This window comes from Callorhinus ursinus, unplaced genomic scaffold (genome assembly GCF_003265705.2).
Source record: "Callorhinus ursinus isolate GAN/ISIS: 27379988/994484 unplaced genomic scaffold, GSC_fseal_2.0 scaffold16, whole genome shotgun sequence".
Classification (NCBI taxonomy): Eukaryota; Metazoa; Chordata; class Mammalia; order Carnivora; family Otariidae; genus Callorhinus; species Callorhinus ursinus.
Genome location: NW_027397078.1, coordinates 35175019 through 35197820, shown reverse-complemented (window position 1 = coordinate 35197820; position 22802 = coordinate 35175019). Strand labels below are relative to the sequence as shown.

Below are 22802 nucleotides of genomic sequence, written 5' to 3'. Positions count from 1 at the left end.
CCATCAGTAATTATGAAAGTAAGTATAAATTAAAGGACAGTGTTTAGATTTCAGTGTAGTATTTTATATCCAGTATTCAGTATTGTTCTTTTTATCCAGTATTGTATTTCATCTAGAGCCATTACTGAACACATATTTGAAAGTCAGAGTAGGGTCATAGAAGGACCATGGCTTTTTATCAGATACAGACAAACAAGAAAAACTATGCCATCAGTAAGTGCCAAAAACTATGGCACTAAGAGTAGATGTGTACATATTTTTTTAAATTCTTTTATTTAAATAACTCAGTAAAGATATTTTTAAAATGTGGTTCAAGTCTGAAGAATGATACAGCATACAAGCATGTATCCACAACTCATGTATGTATACTTTTATAATCCTACTATAAAAATGATATAGTGAGGTTAAGAAAACAATGAAAAATTTGCAAAGAAGAAATTATTTCATTGGAATTGTTACTTTATATATTTGTGTATAATTTACATATTATATATAATAATTTATATATTATTTGAAATAACATATATTATTTGAAATAATTTCATTGGAAAAGTGCTTTAAATATAAATCATGAATCCTGGGGTACCTGGCTGGCTGAGGTGGAGTGTGGGACTCGATCTTGTTTGTAGGTTTGAGCTGCACATTGGGTGTAGAGATTACTTAAAAATAAAATCTTAAAAAAATATCCTGAATCCTAAGCAAATATATATATTTTTTACAGATTTATTCATTTTTATTTTAGAGAGAGAGCCGCATGAGCCCTTGTGGGGGGAGGGGCAGAGGGAGAGTGCGTCTCAAGCCGACCTCCCCCTGAGTGTGGAGCCCTGACACGGGGCTTGAGATCATAACCTGAGCCAAGATTAAGAGTCAGACACTTAACTGGCTGAGCCACCCAGGCACCCCTGAGCAAATAGTTTTTAAGAAATGAGAAAAAGTAAAATAAAGGAAAAGGAGCATTTCCAGTCATCTTTTTGGGCACTTTATGAGTTTTTTTTTTTTTTTCCTGAAATGCATTTGAGACACTGCCCTTGTCTTGCCGATATGTTTTTCTGTAAATGAAATGAAATCCACATTTTTGAGGAAGTTTTGGGTTTTACTGACTGGTACTGCTGGAGCCTGAAATAACTCCCAAATTAAATATGTACCAATCTGATGGGAAAGAATGCTTGGCAACGAGCTTAGATAATATATACGTTAGAAATCTGAAGACCAGGGGCGCCTGGGTGGCTCAGTTGTTAAGCGTCTGGCCTTCGGCTCAGGTCATGATCCCAGGATCCTGGGATTGGGCCCGGCGTCGAACCCGCATCGGGCTCGCTGCTCGACGGGAAGCCTGCTTCTCCCTCTCCCTCTGCTGCCCCCGCTGCTTGTGTTCCCTCTCTCGCTGTGTGTCTCTCTCTGTCAAATAAATAAATGAAATCTTTGAAAAAAAAAAAAGAAATCTGAGGACCATTACCTTGTCATGGTCATGGCTTAGGAAATCTCATCTGTTTCTGTAAGTCTGTAGGTCCTAGCTTATTGCCGTGTTAACGGATATTTATTTCTCTTGGTTGTTAGAATGGCCACACTTGGCCATTCCTGGAGACCTTTTGGGTTGTGACAATGGGCACAAGGGTATTGCTCCTGGCATCTAGAAAGTAAAGGCCAGGGATGCTAGTACACATCCCACGATACACAGGGCAGGGCAGCCCCACAACAAAGAATTACCTGGCCCCAAATGTGAATAGTGCTGAGGCTGAGAAATCTCGATCTACACAAAAGAAGAACAAGGGTTTAAATTTATTTCCTAAAATGAATATATGTGTGGACATTTCTTAGGTAGAGTTTTTCTTCTAATAATAATAGACTGATAGAATAAAAATTATTTTTAGAAGTTTGTCTTTACATCTAAGAAATATATTTTTGCATCATTTTCCCAATGTATAGATCGGAGTTTTTTAGCATATGTTCTGTTTTTCGTATTTGCTTTGCAGCTGTGTCAAAAAATAGATGAAGCGGTGTGTTCAGACATGCTCCATTCATCCTGATCATAAATGAAATGTCTGCCAGAGAAGGATCATTTCATGCCATATTTGATTTTGGCAATCAGTCTTGCTCTGTTTTAGGAGTGCTGTTAGCATTTGAACAAATATCTTCCATATTTATGGGGAGGGAGGTTTATGAAGACATTGCCAATTAAATTCTATTTCAGTTCTTGGTGCCAACATATTTTATGTACTTTTTGTATTATGAGTTTCATACTTGATAAATTCCAAAAGAGGCTACATTTAGATACTAACCTTGAGGATTTCTGGAAAATTTTCCATAAAATATTTTCTACTACTGCTTTCTCCTTGATGTTTTTTACTTACCCTGATCTAGTTCTCAACAATCTTCTTGGTTTTTGTTTGTTTGTTTCTAAATAGAATTGTTTCAAATATCTTTTTGTAACTTTTTCATTTGAATGAGAATCCAAATAAGGTATACCCATTATAGGTGATTGATATGCCTCTAAAGTTTCTTTTAATCTATAGGTTTCCCCATCTCTCTCTTTTTTCCTTATAATGTGTGCTTTTTGTTTTTTGTTTTTAAGAAACTGGGTCATTTATCCTGTAGAATTTCTACTCATTCTGGAGTTTGCTGATGCAATTCCATGGCAGGGCTTACCAAGTTTATTTGTTCTTTGTATTTCCTGTAAATTGATAGTTGAATCAAGACATCATTTATTCTTAAAATTAAAATCAAGAGGGAAAAACCATTCTCCTGGTTTTTTGTTTGTTTGTTTTTTAATTTTTTTTTATTCATGTGACAGAGAGAGAGAGAGAGAGAGAGAGAGAATATGAGCAGGGGAGAGAGGCAGAGGGAGAGGGAGAAGCAGACTTCTTGCTGAGCCAGGAGCCTGATAGGGGGCTTGATCCCCGGACCCTGACATCATGCCCTGACCTGAAGGCAGACGCTTAACCATCTGAGCCACCCAGGCGCCCCACCATTCTCCTGTTTTTGAAAAATCTTTTTGAAAGTCTGTTTTTGCAGAGGAGTAATGACTTGACCAAAATTTCCAGAAACTGGTGAGACACTGAAAGTATATCATTATGTATTTCCTAATATTTATGGTCCGTAGGATTTTCTTCTGAAATACCAGTGGTATGAGAGGTGGGGCAACTACTCTTTTAATACAGTCTTGGAGGTTACCACTGGGAATCAGTACAAGAGGTGACAAACGGTAGCAAGGGCAGGAGCCCGTTTTTGTAAAGCAAGTTCTACTGGGTCACAGCCATAGGCACACATTATACACTGCCTGTGCTTGCTTTTGCCTAGTAACAGCAGAGTCCCGTAGCTGCCACAGAGATACAGTGGCCCACAAGGCTAAAAGTATTTACCCTATAGCCTTTAAAAACAAACAAACAAACAAAAAAAACCCAACTTGCCAACCCTAGCAATACAAGGTTAGGCCTTTTTTTAAGTAGGCTCTCTGCCCAATGTGGGGTTCAAACTCACGACCTGGAATTCAAGAGTGGCTGTGCTCCATTGACTGAGCCAGCCAGGCCCCCCCAAGTTTAGCCCTTTAATTTAATTTAATTTAATTTAATTTTTTAAACATTTTATTTATTCTAGAAAGAGAGAGAGAGAGAGAGAGTCCGAGCAGGGGGAGGGGCAGAGAGGGAGAGGGAGAATCTCAAGCAGACCCCAGGCCGAGCACGAAGCCCTTGTGGGGCTTGATCCCAGAACCCTGAGATCATGACCTGAGCTGAAATCAAGAGTTGGATGCTTAACTAACTGAGCCACCCAGGCACCCCAAGTTTAGGCCTTAGAAAAAAAGTGATCTGTAGTCTGCTCTAAACTGTGGATAAAATTTTTCCAAAAAAGGTTAAGTGTCCTTTATTATCTGTCACAGTACATAATTTAAAAGTATGATCACTATTTGGCCATGATATATTTGTACTCTATCATCCTAAAGTTACTTTTATATCTCTTTACCTCTCAAATAGAGAAAGTTTACATATTAAAAAAATCAGTATAATAGAATCATTCACATTTCCATAAAAGAATTCCTCTTAGGAAAACCATGTGTATGCTCTCAGATGATATAGTCTATAGCCTTCAGACTCACCATAAATATTTTTATTAATCTTTTCTGTCCACCTTTACTGTCCTTAAATATTCCTTTAACATGAGCTGTGCAGTTATAGACTGTAAAACCAGGAATGTTAGAGGACTTAATTACAGTGTCTTTTTTGAGTAGTTTTTGGGTGGTGGAATAATGCTTTTAGGAAGAGGATTTTCCAAATTGCATGAAACGGTCTCTTTTGCAGAAAAGAAATTGACTTATTTGTATGTCATTGTAACTGAATTATGTGCCATCCGTATATCATGGTAGGTCAGAATTGACACCATTGCCAAGAATGCAATTGTACCTTCTCTGTTCTCAGGTATCTATTGTTTAGAAATTGGTCACTGGTAGGAATTGTCTCAAAAACACTTGGGGGAGGTGTCCTATCAGATTGTCCTTGCCACATGTTAAAAAGGGGAGGGGAAAGAGGCAGGAGACAAAAAAAGCAACTGCCTGCGTAAAAATTGTCAACAGCCTTTTTCTTCAGGAAAATCTGGATGTTGAAGTTTGGCACAAGGACCCGGATGGGGACATGCATGTTACTCCAAGGGAAGCCTTTATTCTCTTCTGAAACAGCTTGTATGGTATCTGTTCTTTTCACCATGGTCAAGATTCTGCAATTACTTACAAATTAGGCAGGGTATTCCAACAGGCTCAGAGACCTCCCACAGGAAAACCTGTTTCTTACTCCTGCCATTGTCCAATGGCGGGGCTGTGGGGTTGGCAGAGAAGTCTCCGCCCGGTCTTACAGGGACTCCTGCCTGATCTTCCAGTCTAGCAGGGCCAACTACGGCCTCTGGGCTAAGCACAGTTTTTACATTTTTCTGATGTTTAAATGGTTTAAAAATAGCAAAAGAATAATATCTTCTGACACATGAAGATTTTTTTTTTAAGATTTTATTTATTTATTTGGGAGAGACAGACAGAGCACAAGCCGGGGGAACTGCAGGTAGAGGGAGAAGCAGGCTCCCCACTGAGCAAGGAGCCTTATTGCGGGGCTCAATCCCAGGACCCCGGGATCATGACCTGAGCCGAAGGCAGACGCTTAACCGACTGAGCCACCCCCAGGCGTGCTGTGACACATGAAAATTATATGCAACTCAAGTTTCTGTGTCCATCATTCATGGTTTGGTGGGCACATAGCCATGCCCATTTGTTTACCTATGGTCTGTGGCTGCTTTCATTCTGTGATGGCAGGTTGAGTATTTATGACGGAGACCATGTGGCCTGCAACGTCTAAATATGTTCTGTCTGCCCTTTATAGAAAAAGCTTGGCCACTCTTGGTATAAAGACTTGATCATCTTCTGGGGTCTCATAGTATCCCCACTGGGGAGAGAAGAGAGAGTGAACCTGGTGGATCTTGCTAGAGGTTTCAGGGCAAAGATAGCACATGACTCTGCCAACGCGATTGGCCCCAACACAAATGTGTCCCCTGTCCCTGCAAGGGAGGCTGGTAAATGAGGTCTAGCAAAGTGCTGTAGAAGAGAGAACACAGATATTACTGGACAACAGTCAATGTCTGCCATTTTATATGAAAAAAAAATTTTTTTTAGACTGATTATCGAACCCTGGCCTCAACTCTGACTTCACCTGATTTTAAGTTTTTATAAATGCTTGAGCTCTTTCCTTTCCCCTGTTGACACTGTCATTATTTCAGCTCGTCACACTTCGTTTCCTCAATGCACATACTCACAAAATGAAAGACAGATTGTTTGGTTTTTGTTTTTAGATTTTTTTTTCTTTTTTTCTTCTTTTTTTTTTTAGATCAAGATGAGCAATGTGATGAAAACAGCAGGGGTGTCCAATAATTGAGTTGGGTTTGACAGGCTCATTTGTGTATTTACTGAACTAGTCATGCAGTAGGTGTTTGAAATATCGATCAAAGCAAAGTTTTATTTTTCTGGATCCTGTCGTCTTTCGTTTTGGTCTGATTGCGCCTGCTCATGTTTGTGAATTATTGTCAAATGGGCACCTTCCCAAAGGGTAATGTTTCACTGGAGTATAAATTTCATGTGAGAGTAGAAGGTCCTATAAATTCAAAGACTGTGATCAGCCAGATTTTTCTTTTAAGACAGAAGAAAGACACAACACGAATACAGCCATCAGAGTTTTATATTTCTAAAGGGAGAACTTTCATAATAAAACCCAAGAGGATACTTAATTTTTTGGGGTTCCTGGGAATTTTCTGACATCAGAAATAACTTTTAAAAAGCTGGCAACAAGAGAAATTACAATGATTTATCAGTTACACCAACGGTGGTGTACGGACTTGGTCTTTAATTTATTATATTCTGGAGATTTATCTGTTTTGGATTCAAATTGGAGCAGGACTGACTCAGATCTTGTCCAGGTGGGTCACTTTTGTGCGGTCAACATTGGGTCTGTAAGAGTTCTTGGAGGGTTTTGAAAAAAATCACAGTTGCATGAAGGGTGGGAGGCGGAGGCGTGTGTGGGTTAGCAACTCAGTATTGCCCAGCTACAGACCTTTGGGCATGTCCATTACTTTTTTTTTTTTTTTAATGGCAGTTTTGTTTTTTTTTTAAGATTTTATTTATTTATTTGACAGAGAGAGACACAGCAAGTGAGGGAACACAAGCAGGGGGAGTGGGAGAGGGAGAAGCAGGCTTCCCATGGAGCGGAGAGCCCGATGTTGGGCTCGATCCCAGGACCCTGGGACCATGACCTGAGCCGAAGGCAGACGCTTAACGACTGAGCCTTACTTTTTGAAATCTTGTGAGTATTTTGCACGTGGAGTCCATCTCAGTTTGGCCAGCCACCACATTTTAAGTGTTCCATTGCCACGTGTGGCTCGTGGCTCCAGTGTTGGACAGTTCTAGAGGGCCCACTCTGGTTCTCCTCTAGGTGCTCCGCTTTGCGTGCTTCAGGGAATATGCAGGTCCAAGGGGCTGTGTCTTCCTTAGCCCATACCCTACTGACTCCTACACAGGCACCAGCAAACTGGCACATAGCCTATGTTTATAGATAAAAGTTTTCTGGGGAACACAGCCACAGTCATTCATTTATATATTCCCTATGACTGCATTCGATGCAGAGTTCAGTAGCTGCGGCAGAGAATATGGCCTGTAAAGCCTAAAGTATTGGCTCAAAAAATAGGCTCTTTACAGAACAAATTGACCAGCTTCTGTTTTAGACCATGTTATGGATATCTGGGACCTTAGAATTCCTTGCCCCAACAGTCCTGAGCCTGCTTCCAGGCTCTGAAGGGTAGGGCCCCACCGAGGAATGGTCAGATGTGGCTGACGGCACAGAGAAGGACAGAGGTGCGGTGTCAAGTGCGAGCCTGCGCACGAGTGGGGAGGAGGGACGGAATGCAGCCCCTGTGAGTGCGGTCCCCTTGACACCACACTGTGGGACGGCACTCTGAGGGGTCTGCAGGTTATACATTTGAAACTGTCTTGCATGTTGTTGTCAGAGTACATTTGTCAAATTAGGAGCATAAAACACGTACTTGATTTAACAGATTATTAGCTCAGTTTGGAACTTTTACATCCGTACACGTGTGGTATGGGGAGCTCCATTCCTGCTCGTGCCCACACTGGCCCATGTTGAGGATGAGCCTGCACAGAACAGGGAAGGCACTCCTGTGCATGGGGAGGTGGTTCGTGGCTGAACCACCCTTTAATCTGACCCTGCCTGCCTTTTAATGTAACCGTGTCCCGAGATAATGAAGCAGGGAAAACAGTGGGTTGGGATTCTTCCCTCACTAAAGAACTGTGTCTGTGACCTGCCCTGAGGTTCATTAAGCCCATAAGTTTGTCAAGGGGGAAGAGAACCCAAGGGTTGAGAAGTGCCAGTAGGTCTTTTGTTAACTGCCAGATGTTTATTACATCTTCACCCTGAGCAGTACTAATTGACATGGCCTACTCAGTTTCTCTTCCCAATCTTGTCTCCTTGCTCACACACCAATCTTTCCTATCCCCGGGTTCTCAGCTCCATCCCATAGAGTATGTCCAGATACAGTCACCATGGCTGGATTGCTACGGAGTTGCCTGGACAGAAATAGAGTTCCAGTACCTTCTGGTCCAGCCAGAGACGCCATCATTGTTCTTTTCCCCTTGGGCTTTGCAAACAAATGTTTTGACAGCTCTCGATTGTGGCTTGTGATTCATTTCCTTGGAATTACTGAAACCTGGACCCCACGGGGGTACTGAAAAGAAGGCTTCACAGTCTGATTGCTGCTCTGTTAAAAGAGAAGTCTTGTTCACATTGCATCAAAATGAGGTGACCAGTCCTCCTTTTTCTAAAAGCCGACTCTGCATTCACTTGACTGAAATGAAGAGTTTCAATCCCCCACCATCTTCGGATCTGTGAAGGTTACGTTTCTCTACCTCTTAGCAGACAAAATGCCTAGGCAGTAGAAAAACACTTGTAGGATTATTCAGCTCCTAGCATCATTTCTTCACCAATGGTCCAGGGTACAGTGACCTGCTACGGAGCCACTGTGAAGTCCAAGGTGAGCCCTTTATTTTCCCCGGGCTTTTTGGTGTTCACTTCCTTCAAATTGGAGGAAGACTGGCTATGAGGTTATTTTTAAGGGTATATTTTTCACATTCTCTAATAATGCTGCTAAACCACTTAGAGTCATTGGAAAAAGCCATATTTTTCTTTGCATGATTCTTGATTTCTGTTCTTTTTTTTCCTATTGATAAGAAATAGTGCAGACAAAAGGCGATGCATATTGCATGAGATTCCTGAGTCCGTTTAGAATTTTTTTCTTCTGATCACATTTTAGTACAATCTTTCCTGGACACCTTAAAATTACGGTCTCACTTTCCATTAATGTGATGGCCATAGAGTACCATTACATCTGCCAACAGATGGGGTTCTTATAATTTTAAAAGGAGGAGATAAAAAATTGAGAAACCAGATTTCTATCACCCTAAGTCTGTGATTTAAAACTAGAAGTGTTGGCAACTCATAAGTCTAGGAGAAAAGTTTTTGGTCTAAAGGACCAGCAGTTAGTGCCAACTGGACTCTTAAGGGGATTTGCAGAGGAGGTAAAATTTGATTTTTCCTGCCTCACTCTTTCTTTCCCAACTTCCTTATCTCCAAAGCAGGGATTTTCAACCTCGGCACTAGTGACATTTAGGGCAGGATTGCTCTTTGTCGTAGCGGCTCTCCTGTGTATGGTAGGCTGTTTAGCAGCATCCCTGGCTTCTACCTACCAGATGTCAGTAGGATCCTCTCCCAGTTAATGACAACCAAAAATGTCTCCAGACCTTGTTAGATGTTCCCTGGGGAAGAGGAGTAAAATCCTTCCTGGTTGAGAACTTCTTCTCTAATGGCTTCCAGTCACCGGGGTACTCCACGCTACCTTCTGGAGTTCTGAACTCATCACACTGGCGACCCATCCCCCAGTGCCCTCCCATGGAATACCCATGCTCCAAAATCCTTGCTCTTTCCCTGCTAAGCCGCGACCCACATGGAAAATGGTGTGATTTGTCACCTGTTTAAAGTGGTTCACACTGTTACATGAATGTGTCATGGGCTGAACTCAGACCAACATACTGCATTTTATTTTTTTAAAGATTTTATTTATTTATTTGAGAGATAGCAACAGAGATCATGAGAGAGGAGCACAAGCTGGGAGGAGAGGGAGAAGCAGGCTCCCCGCTGAGCAGGGAGCCTGATGCGGGGCTCGATCCCAGGACCCCGGGATCATGACCTGAGCCGAAGGCAGACGTTTAACCAACTGAGCCACCCAGGTGCCCCTATTGTATTTTTAAAAAGATTTGTTTGTTTATTTATTTATTTTTAAAGATTTTATTTATTTATTTGACAGAGAGAGACACAGCGAGAGAGGGAACACAAGCAGGGGGAGTGGGAGAGGGAGAAGCAGGCCTCCCGCCGAGCAGGGAGCCCGATGCAGGGCTCGATCCCAGGACGCTGGGATCATGACCCCAGCCGAAGGCAGACGTTTAACGACCGAGCCACCCAGGTGCCCCAGAAAGATTTATTTATTTGAAAGAGAGCAAGCGAGCGTGAACTGGGGGAGGAGCAGAGGGAGAGAACTCAAGCAAAAAATCCCCCCCCCCCCCCCCGCCAAGCCTGGAGCCCACCCTGGGGCTGGAGATCACCCAGGAGATCATGACCTGAGCTGAAATTACGAGCCAGAGGCTCAACTGACTGAGCCCCGCAGGCACCCCTGAACATACTGCATTTTAGAAGAGGAGCTTGTTAAATGAAATGCCTGATCAGTAAAAAAATAAGAGATCATTTATAGCGTTACTATTTGTCACTTAGTCTTTTTTTGAGACTTAACAGGAATTTTCTCCAATAGGTAAGGTTATGGAAGAGGAAATTGAGACATCAGGGAGATTATGTAACTTGAACAAGATCACACAGCTTGCTATAACCAAACAGGAATGCCATTCTGGTCTCTTGGATTGTAGCCTGGTATTCAAGGTATTGTGAAATGTCAAGAGAGTCCTTTTAGTTGCTCCCCAACCGCCCCAAGTGATCACTAATACTCATCCTTCTCTACCTCCCACCTGGCACAGAAAGACATCGTCTTTTATACCATGTATTCTTTTGCGTGCCTCACAAAAACAGTGAAATTCTAAGAAACTGAGATGTGTCAGTTTCAGGTTTATTACAGTTCGGTGGTGGTAATACAAAGTATAATCATTCCAGCCGCTGACACTCAGTAATTTTCATTATAGGCCTCTCTTTCCAGTTTCAAGCTTCACATTCTGCAAACAAGAGCAAGAACAAGCTCCTCGTACTCTTCTTATAGGAGATCATGACATTCACCGTCAGATATGCTCTTGTCATAGCACTTTTCACAAGAGCTACTCTGATGTTAGTCCTTGTAGAGTCCAGTTTTGACTAACCTAGTAACAGATTTCTTGGATTGTGAGAGAAATGTGAATGGATTCTGTTATGTATTAGCCACCTTCCAAAATCTAGGCGAAGTTGTTAAGGGTCATGTCTGTTTTCTGTTTAACAGCTACAAAATTACTATTAAAAATTTACTCAGTTTATAATTACACTGTAGCAAATTTGGAAATAATATAAACCAACAAATAATAGAGCACATTACCCATAATTCCACTGCTCAGTCATAATTGTTGGTGACATTTTGGTGTCTGTCCTCTTAGTCTTTTTTTTTTAAGTCATGTGCATATATTAAGAAAACAAACACTTTGGAATCATAGTGGTCATAGCATGTTCATGCATACAAGATATAAGCATTTTCTAGGATCTTTATGTGTTTGACTTTGATGGCTGCATGTGCAGTTTTATGTCCCATCACATGATGCTCTAGGTATTTGAATATATTCTTCTGTTCAAAATTTTGAACATGACAGACATGAATGGCATAAAGGGCATTTCGAGGGGCATAGTGTAGGTCCCTTGCGGTGTTAAATTTTGTCAGGAAAATATGGAGAAGGTAGAGGGAAGCATGGGTACCTGGATTTTGGTTTTTGTGAAAGGCACAGGTCCAACAAGGTCCCGTAGAGAAAAGGTGGTGGTAACTTCACCACTTGTATTTAGTAGGGCAGCAGAGCCTGACTGGGGAAGCGTGGAAAGGGTTGGCTGACAGTTAAATAGGAGGAAGGATAACCCAAAAAGATGAGCGCCTGTTTCCTGGGGTCATTGCTGGGCATCTGTGCTTTGGAGCAGCAGCTGGATGGAGAAGTGAGGGAAAAGTGATGTGATGCTTTCTGGGGCCAGAAGCACCACCCCAACACACATTTACTGACTATTTTCTCTGTTTGGTGGACCTCCAGGGAAAGTGGGATGCATTTGAAAGTGCCTGCTTAGTAACGGGAAATGTACTGAGAGAGAAGGACCATTGGGCAGTTTTTACAGAGACTTAAGACATCCAAATCATTCCCTTGAAAACTTTCCTAGATTATCAGAATACAAAAAAAGGTACTACTGAGTTATTTAATGGTGGTTAAAATGGATATGTTAATTTTAGGACCCAAAAACCCACACACTAGTCAAGTTGCATTTTGCAGTTCTATGTATAATGAATATCAATATGCTGATCCCCTTGTGTAATCTGCTCCTTTTGTAGGACTTAGTTTAGAAAATAATTTTTGCTGGGCAGAGTATGCATATTTAAGCTTATTTTGTGTTAGTCTTTTTATTATTATATATATGAATTCTATCCTTCTGCTCAAAATTTTAAATATAGTAGGTACAAAAGGCGTAAAAGGATTTTTTTTTTTTTTTGGTGTGCTAAAGGTCCCTTGTGATATTATTCTGGGAGGGAGGTTTGCTTAGTGACTTAATTTTCAGGAACACACTGTGATACCAACTGGAAGCTGTTTGTCCATGGAGCGAATTATAATTGGGCATTTACCCATGTCCTCTGCCATCCCTAAATGAGATTTGAGAGTTGTTTTTCTTAACATTTTCATTTGGCAATGATTATTTTCACAGCAAAATAGACTAATGTGATCACCAAACATATCTCAAATTCTGATGAGTAGTTTATAACATCTTAGGGATTCTTAAGGTACTTTTCTTGAGAATACCATACGTGAGTACTTCACTATAAAATCAGATTTCCAGGTTTGGCCAGATGTTTCTTTGGCAGGATTCACTGCTGATGCACACTGGAAAGGGAATATATCTTTGGGGAGATTGTGGGGGCATATTATAGAATTAATTTCATAGAAGAAAGCATAATATATGGGGCGCCTGGGTGGCTCATTTCGTGAAGTGTCTGCCTTCGGCTCAGTCATAATCTCAGGGTCCTGGGATCGAGCCCTGCATAGGGTTCCCTGCTCAACCAGGAGCCTGCTTCTCCCTCTCTCCCTCCCCCTGCTTGTGCTCTCTCTCTCTGTCAAATAAATAAATAAAATCTTTTTTAAAAAGTTAAAAAAAAAAGAAACATAATATAGAAATTGAGTACCCTAGAGAAAGAAAATTAAGATTTCACTAAAGTGTAGTGAAAATTAAAATTCACTGAAATTAATTTAGTGTCCTTATGCTGTCAAAGTTTTACTTTGGCATAGAACTGCTATTAAAAAGAGAGATCAGTACTAAAAAAACACAAATACAAACTTTTGCTCCCCAGTTTCTCACGGAAATGGTCCTAAGTGCCAGTTCATCCACAGGCCAAAGTGCTTTTTGCCTTAATTAAAAAAAATAATAATAAATCTAGGGGCTCCTGGGTGGCTCAGTCGGTTTAGCGTCTGACTCTTGATCTCAGCCTAGGTCTTGATCTCAGGGTCATCAGTGCAAGCCCCACGTTGGGCTCCATGTTGGGAGTGGAGCCTACTTAAAAAAGAAAGCAAGATATTAAAAAAATTTAAAGTAGCAGGGTTGGATGAAACAGCACACCTCGTGTGAGGGTTGTGGAATTGCCGATGGAGAATCCGGAAAGTATATGCTGTATCTAGTTCTTCATGCTTCAGGTACGATATCCCCACTTAGACCTGTGTTGACCAAGAGCCCCTTGACCTTCACCCTTCTGTTCTCTTGCTCTTGGAGAGTCCAGCTAGGCTCCAGGCCTACCCTCCCACTGTCTTCTGCTGGACACCAAATCACCCAGCTACAGTTTTGCTGTTCCCGTTTAAAACTGGCCTCACTGTGAGTGCTGATCTGCCATGAAAAGAATAACAATGCCAAACATTACTAATGGCATTTAAGATGGGGTAAAATCGCCTGATGTTCAGAAATGTCATTTAATGAGTCACAGTTTCTGCTAGTTACCTTGAGGACCTAGGAGACCCGATTGATGAAAGAGCGTGGAGCAGGTGTCATCCACAGGGAAGCTGGGAAAATGGTCTGTGGTTCCAGGTAGGACAGACAATGTCAGGGTCTGCCTGGTCCCTTATTCATAGGCTGTTAACTATGTTTGTGCCCTCCTTTAACTCTTTCTTTCTTTCTTTCTTCTTCCTTCCTTTCTTCCTTTCCTTCCTTCCTTCCTTCCTTTTTTTTAAAAAAAAGATTGATTGATTTATTTATCAGAGAGAGAGAGCACAAGCAGGAGGAACGGCAAGTAGAGGGAGAAGCAGGCTCCCCGCGGAGCAAGGAGCCCAATATGGGACACCATCCCAGGACCCTGGGATCATGACCTGAGCCAAAGGCAGACTCTTAACTGACTGAGCCACCCAGGCATCCATCCATCCATCCATCCATCCATCTATCTGTATCTATCTATATTTCTTTCTTTCTTTCCTCTCTTTCTTTCTTATTTTTAATCTTTTTTTGAAGTACTCTATACCCAACGTGGGGCTTGAACTCACAACCCTGAGATTGAGTCACAGGCTGCACCAGCTGAGCCAGCCAGGTGTCCCTCCTTTAACCCTTCCTTGGTGATTTTCTCTTGAGCCCTAGAGCCCACTTTGAACCCACCTGGCTTGATTGAATAGAAAGCTGGGAGTACCTGGGAGTTTATGCCCCTCCCTCCATGACCTACACACAAACATGTAGCTCTTGACCAATGACTGGCTGGTGGGTATAGCTCACACTCCGGAGGCCCCTGTGGGAATCAGGCTGAGGTTACCTGTGATAACGCAGGGAAGCTCTCCTGGGGGCTGTCCTTCTCGGCTTCCTGCCCTTCCCCGTGCTGCTCCTCCTCCCTCCTCCCCAACTGTTCTTAGGGAGTACTGCCTATACGGTCACTTGCATGCAAGCCCTCCTTTCAGGGCTTGCTTCTGGAGAACGTGGGTTAAGATAGCCAGTCGGCACATGTATTTGGGGAATAAAAGAGAGGTAACAAGCACTGACACCAACAACGCCAAGTTCGTGTGGCTGTGTGGCTAATGGTTAAGAGCAGAAGCTGTAGACAAGAATCCTTGATCGCGGGGCGCCTGGGTGGCTCAGTCGTTAAGCGTCTGCCTTCAGCTCGGGGTCCTGGAATCGAGCCCCGCATCGGGCTCCCTGCTCGGCGGGAAGCCTGCTTCTCCCTCTCCCACTCCCCCTGCTTGTGTTCTCTCTCTCGCTGTGTCTCTCTCTGTCAGATAAATAAATAAAATCTTTAAAAAAAAAAAAAAGAATCCTTGATTGCATTCTCATCTTTTCCTTTGTTAGCTGTGGAACGTCAGGCAAAGTGGCCAACCTCTCTGAGCTTCACTTTCTTTGCAAAGCGGAGGAAAAATAGAAGCAAACTAATAAGGTTGGTGTGAAGCTTAAAAGAAATCATGCTCAAAAACATTTGTTCGGGGCACATACTAAACCCTCAGTAAATGTGAGCTCTGTAGAAAACCCTGTTTTTAAGAGTCAGAGGAGTCCAGAAGTTTAGATAATTCTCTATAGCGTGAGTCAGAAGCTTCCTGAGACAGAGCAACACAGCAGTACGTCTACCCATTTTGTAGGTAAGCACGCGGGCTCAGAAAAATTAGTGACTGTGTGTGAAGTATGGTTTGCTGGGGTCTGTGACTACGACCCCCGGATCTGGACTAGCAGGGCACCGTTTTATCCGGGGTACAGACAACCTAGGCATCCAGTGGCCTGACATTTTGGAAATGTGTTTGCTTGAACCATTGAGTACACTGGCTCCCACGTATGAAAATGGACATGAGATTTTGAGCAATGAGAAATAGTCTGTTACTAAGGAAGGAGGTATAAGATAAAGGAAGAAGAACACAGTAAGAATATGTCCACTAAGCATTCTTTGAATGCCAGAAGCAATAATAATATTTCAATAAATGAGACTCTTTCTTCATTTCAAATGATTCCAATCTCTGGTATTGATTCTTCTACCTTAGCGAGAGGAAATGAAAGAGATTTTAGATGATGGTGTTCGCAGAAGCTCTTGAATCTGTGAATTCGAAAATGTCACATGGAAAATGTGAAGGTCATGTGCATAAATTTACATATGATTGAATTTATGTATGTGTTAATTACTCCCAAAGAAATTGAGATCAGACATATGGAAAACCATATGTACTAGGAGGAAAAAAACTCAGGTGTGTTCAGTATATCAAAGCACAGAAATCTTACCTGGTCAAACTGATGTTGGAGGGCATGTGTGAGTCAAGTCTTTAATGCATGACAGAAGGAAAGTGACTGCATCTCACTAGTTTAGATAGGGTGTTCAAGGGTAGGGAATCTTTATAAATAGGACTTTGAATAATATATAAAGGACTTCAAATTATATTTTAGATTCCTGGAGGGCTTAAGGCTGCCAAATCTGGGAGACTTCAGCTATCTATGAGAGAGAGCATCCAGAGGACAGAACAGTTGGAGTGGGAAAGACACAGAATAATGTCCTATTAAGTAAGGGGTCTCCATTCTTGGTTTGTTTGTTTGAGGCGAGGTGCAGATACAAACAAGACATTTGGCAATATGGGAATGTTCTTCCAGGATTGGGGGGTTATGATCTGGATGAAGGTGAAGGTGTAGGCTTCTAGCTGGGACTCTGGAAGGTAGAACAGAAATCAGAGGGGGAGCTACAGTGAGTTAACCAGAGGATGCGCCTTCTTACAGCTCAGCTGTAAACAGCAAGAGGGTTATCCATCACTAGAGGTGTTTCCCACTTAGCTAAGATATTGTAGAAAGCTTTGGGTAAGGTCTGCTTCTCCCTGACTTCTATGAATATTTCATTTTAATTTTCATAATCATTTGTGGTCCTTATAATTAAAACATAGTCAATGTTCTTAATAAGATATTTTTAAAGTGTCATGAATTTTATACCCTTGTGATTTCTATGAGCCTGGTTAAGAAGCTGTGTCTTCAAGTCAAATATACCACAGGTGTCATTACCCTCTACTAAAAGCAATGGATATTAATTATTGATGCTACTTCTCCTATAAAAATGAAGATGATCTTTTTTCAAATGGACAGAATTATTCCAAGCATATTTTTAGTTAAAGTAATTGGAACATGTGTGTATAGTGTAATAATATCCTCTGAGTGCTTGGGGGGGAGAGACAGATGGAGGCAGGGAGGCACTCCATACCAATAATTAGGTCCAGAAACACTTTCTCAAGGATGGGTTGAAGTAAAAGATCTTTTCCAGCAAACAAAACACAAGAGATTTTCTACTAGGAGATAACAACTAGAGAGTGTACTACGGGAACGAGGTAATATTATCAGGAGAGCACGTGAATAAGCTTTTTCCCCCCCTTTCTCCAGACAGGGAGGTTCACCATGAAGGAGTAAGTTCGGATTCCCTATCAGTTCAGTGTTAATGAGTGCAGAGTCAGAATATATATGTATGTGTTCTATATTGTATATAATATTTTCGATATTGTATCTATATGTGTGTGTTCTATATTGTATAGGATATTTTCTATATTATATCTATATATGTACTATATTGTATACTGTATTATATCTATGTTCTATGTATAGATATAATATATGCATGTATATATAGGTACAATCTATATAATTATATATAATATATAGTACATATATAGATACAATCTAGAAAATATGCTGGTGAAGTTTTTCTTGGAAAAGATTAGATTGGGCCAAAGCAGGAGTGGCTGGTAGAGAGCCAGGTTGTAGGCTCATAGAAATGATTTCGGTTTTGGGGGAAGAGAAGTACAGAAAGTAGAAAAAAGAAAAAAAAAGAAGTACAGAAAGTAGAGAAATAAAATGTTAGAATCGACAGAACTCTTCTGACTTACAAGATGTGAGGAGGAAGATTCTAGCCAGGAGGCCATGATGAGCACCTAGGCAGATGTTGGTGCCTTTTAGCAAGAGAGAGAACAGACAGGCTTGGGGCCAAGACCATTAGTTTAGTTCTGAGACTGATGACAAGATGCGTGTCTGTGAGACATTGGATGACGATGTCCAGTGGGCAGTGGAACATACTGGTATAACATGGAAGGCCCCCAAGGCAACTCGCTTTTGGGATCCAGATGAAATTAACACCCAGTTGGAGGCCACCGCCCTCCCAGTGTCTGGGATTCTTGATGGCAGGACTGGTGGTGGAGAGGCAGGCGTGCCAATTGTGTTCTGCTCACCTCGGTCTGAATTTCTGCTTCTGCTGAATTCGTTCAAGAGAGTGTTTGTCTCCTTGCCTTCGTGTGCTGTGTTGCTCCTCTTCTGCGTGTTCTCAAGTGTGGAAGAGAGCCCCGCTTTATTGATAACATCAACAATAATTACTTACACAAGGCATTTATTTAGCAAACTTGAAGGTAGATCTTGAAGATCTAACATTAGATCAATCGTTTTCTAACCCCCTTGTTTTTCTGCCTTCCTACCAGATTGGTCAGCCATGTCTTTCTTCCTCAAGACAACTTTGTGCCACTGTTTTCTGGATCCTTCCTGCAGACTCCTCTGGGAGTCGGTTCCCTGCACTCCATACATCACAGTGCTTTCATTTTAAAAATTTATTTATTTTAAATTTTATTATTTTTAAGTGACCTCTACACCCAACGTGGACAACCCCGAGATCAGGACTCGCCCACTCCACTGACTGAGCCACCCCATCACGGTACTTTTAGCTCCGTCCTTACTCTTACTCTTCCCAGGACTCTTCGGTACCTTCCCGTGCACTGAGATCCAGGCCCTGTCCTGCTCTAGCTCTGGGCTGCCACAAGCATGCAGTTTTCAGCATTGTCCTTCCTGGGGTGAGCCAAAAGCACTTCATTTTCTTCTTTAAGTAAAATAAGGCAGAAGTAAGCCACAATGTTGATGTTTGCTAACTTGTTTTCCATCCAACATTGGGTCTTGAGATCAGAAAAGAAAGCAGAACTTGGGGATAAGATTTGGGATGACCAATGTACAGGTCATGAAAAGGGGCATGGCTGGGCCAGGGGATGGCATCTAGGCACAAGATAGAGGGACAAAGGAGAATTGTCAGAGTGTTCTCCTCAACTTGCAGCAAAAGGGGAAAGATGGAGCTATTTTTAGGCCCAAGTCATATTTGCCAAGAGAACATTTATGTGGGGATGGCACGAGAAAGGGGGGCATAGGACAACTGCATGGTTAGAGTCTTGAGAAGGAAATATTGTCTGATTATAGGCCATGATTTATCAACTGCCGTATCATCTCTGTTATTAGATTGTGGGAAATATTTTAATGGAGCACTGTGTTTCTGGAATATCAATTCAATTCAGTTGGATTTCTGTGATAATGCAGGCTTTTCTTTGAAGAATTCAGAAATTCGATGGATATATAATTATCCTGTCTCTTTATTTTTAAGTACTTTGTAAGTTAAAAAATTAAATTCCAATATTTAGGTATGCAAAGTGAAATGTTATTCAACAGTCTAGTTAGAAGGGAGAATTTGGCCATGCAATTGACTGCCTGTTCATCAAGGTAACCGGTTTGCAGATAGAGGAAAAACGTCTCTTTCTTGCTTTGGTGTCCATCAGAGTGGCCAAGCTGCACATGGGTGTTTATCCTGTTGACTTTATTGTGTGAGATGGATGCAGAGGGCTGGACACAGGGCAAAACCATGGGCAGCGGTACTGGTCCAGGCATTGCCCATGTTGTGGGGGCTTGCTTCTCGAAGCTGAAAGCTGAGTCCTGTCCTCACGGGCCGGGTCAGCAACCTGACATCGCCAGGTGCACAAGCTAGATCTAGAGGTCAGATGCCAATACCAAGGCCAGGTGGCCAGTTATCATTACATGTGCTTGACCATCACGCTGCGGGGTGGCCCCCTAGGGTGAAATGTGGGCGAATAATCAATGTGAGATTTCCGGGGTGATTGGCTTTTGTGGATTTCTAACCCAAACCCGTGTGGTGCTCCTGACAAGCTCCACGGGGATGTTGGCAGCACAAATCTCAGATGCTATCCATGTTTTATCTAGAGATGTTGCTGCCCCAGCCGGGCCCCTTCCCCAGAAATAGGAGAGGAAGGAAGAACCTAAGATGATAGGACCAGGCCCACATATCACCAGCTACACACAGCCGGAACCTATGCCCCAAGAATCCAGCCAGGATTTCCTGTATACTAGTTAGGTCCATGGGCAGGTGACCAGGACCTGTGCTCATCACTGCCTGGGGTGGGGGTGAGGCCAAGGATTGCAGTGAATCAAGTGTGACTGAGTGACTGTAAGCCTTGGGCCCTCTGGCAGGTGTTCCTTTGATTAACCTTGTCGTTGGGATGATCTCAAAGGCCTATGACCAGGAAACAGCCATAGCAGGTCCTGTAAAGGTGGCCTGTTCATAAAGTCAGCACCTCTATTTGTGTATATGTCAGTACTTCGAGCCTTTTTGTGTCATGACCAATGCAGAATCCAGTAATGGGTTGAGGTTATTTGTGGCAGAAGGTGCAGACCCAGAGGTTCCGACTGTCCTAGGCCACTTCTTCTGGTTAAAAATCTGGTTAAAAATCTCCAGTTAAGGGGCATGGGGGTGGCTCGGTCAGTTAAGGGTCTGCCTTCAGTTCAGGTCGTGATCCCAGGGTCCCGGGATTAAGCCCCACATCAGGCTCCCTGCTCGGCAGGGAGTCTGCTTCTCCCTCGCCCTCTGTGCTCTCTCCCTTGCTCTCGCTCCCTCTTAAGTAAATAAATAAAATCTTTTAAAAAAAAGGAATCTCCAGTTAAATATCTCTGCACACTTATAACCCTTTCATGGCCTGTTAGTGTCCTTTGATATTATAGGTTATCCCACAATTCTTCTTAATTCTCAGTGTTCTCATTTATTTAAGGACCGAGGTGTGGTAACTCTGTAAAAATATTTCCCAGAAAAGATGTTCACTGCCAAGTGTTAGAAATACCATCCGGTTTCCCATTTAACTTTTAATTATCATACTACTTGAAATGACTCTTCATCGTAGATGCTTCTTACTTGGTTTTACTGCTGAATTGTCTCTTGCCAACATTTTCATTTTCTTTATGCTGTAATTGTTTGGTGCTGACGAGTCATTTTGTTTCACCAACATTTGGCTTTATGACCTTTCTTTGCAAATCCTCAAGATCTGCGGGCCTAGATGAGGGCAGTCTCTTGGTTGAAAATGTTATTTTAGGTTTTATCACATTTGTGGGTTCTGTTTTTTTTTTTTTCCCTTTTCTACCATCTTACAAATTCTAGATATGTGATTTACTTGTTCCTGTGCCTCCTAACACCAAAAAAAAAAAAAAGGGTCATGCTTTGATTCTTGAATCATTTTCAGTGTATTGATGCTTGAGGCCAAAGACTTTTCTTGTTATTTCATTATCTTGCTATTTCCAGCTTCATGGAAGTCAGAATAAATCTTTCATTTGCTTTGATACATTTTTTTTTCTTCTTGTGGTTTTTGCCCATTGAAGCATGAGAAGTGTTAAGGTAAAACAAAATCAGGTGAGAAGGTGCCTCTACTCTGCCAGGTGTGTTAGAAAGAACATGAGATTTTGTTCTTGTTTTTTGGTTAGATGAACCTGGGTTCTGGTCTTGACTCTATTATTTATTAACTTTATGACCTTGGAAAAGAACTTAGGCTCTGAGTCATTTCTTCACCTGAAACAAAGGAAATCCTAATGCTTGCTTCACGTACCTTGAAGAACTATTTTAAGGAGTACATGAGAAAACGTATCTTTGCACTGTGCTGGCAGCCATAAAAGTCAGTGATTGTTGCTTATACTCTTGTGGTCTTTTCTGCTTAGAAAAACCTCCATACATGCTTCCCTCTAGTTTCAGAGAAGGTGTCCCTTCCATTTTTTGAAGTTACCCCTCCTTCTGTATTCCTGATTCCATGCCCTCTCACCTTCTCCAGGGTCTTGATGTTGATGAGCAAGTGGAGGATGGTGGCTACCAGGTATGGAGTCCCTTCCCAGGCAACGTGCTTCGTGCCTGTCACCTCAGACTCTTACAACAGCCCCGCACAGGAAGAATTATTGTCTCGGATCACATGACAGCCTCCTTGCAGCTCAGTTCATTTTATTTCTGTGCCCCCACCTCACTCTCTTGGGTTTCTGTGAAATAATACATAATATATACATTGACGTCTGTCCCTGCTTCCGGCACCAAGCCCTAAATCCCTTGGAATTTCCTGGGTGACTGGAATGTCTTTTGTTCTAATGAGGTGACTCTTGGTGGGCTACTGGATGGGGACCGTTCACCAGAAACACCAAGGCATGATTAGAAGCTTGGAATTGTCAACCCTACTCCGCATTCTCCATATAGAGGCTGCGCATTGAGTGAATGATTGATATAACTACGTGCTGAAGCCTCCAGAAAAGTCTCAAAACTAAGAGGTTGGGGAACTTTCAGGTCAGTGGACACTCAGAGAAGCAGGGAGAGTGGCGCACGTGGAAGAAGTGTGGCCCCCCACCCTTCCCATAGACCTTGTTCCTCTTCATCCCTTCCATCTGGCCATCTCTGAGTTGTATCCTTTTACTAAAAAACTGGTAATGTAGGAAGTAAACTGTTTGCCTGAGTTCTGTGAGGCACTCTAGTCAATTCATTAAACCTGAGGGAGGAGTTCACCGGAACCTCTGATCTGTAGCTGGATGGTCAGGGGGCAGTCTTTGAGGCTTAACCTGTGCGATCTGATGCCATCTCTAGATAGATAGTGTCGGATTTGAGTGAAATTGTAGGACGCACAGTTGGCATTGAATCGCTCGATGAGGCAAAGGCCCCACACGTCTGGTGTCAGAAGTGTTGTAAGCATGGTAATAGCGTGAGACCTAAGGGGAGACACAAAGGAGAAATGAGTTTTTGCCACTCAGTTTTCATCTCTGAGTATTGCTTCTTTTTTTTTTTTTAAAGATTTTATTTATTTATTTGAGAGAGAGAGAATGAGAGATAGAGAGCACGAGAGGGACGAGGGTCAGAGGGAGAAGCAGACTCCCCGCTGAGCAGGGAGCCCGATGCGGGACTCGATCCCGGGACTCCAGGATCATGAC

The 22802-nt window shown here is 42.2% G+C and overlaps 1 protein-coding gene across 2 annotated transcripts in view; it reads left to right on the top strand.

Moving 5' to 3' along the window:
- Positions 1 to 22802, top strand: part of FRMPD4 (FERM and PDZ domain containing 4) — a 552472-nt gene that overhangs the window by 99183 nt on the left and 430487 nt on the right. The gene's annotated exons all lie outside the window — the stretch shown is intronic.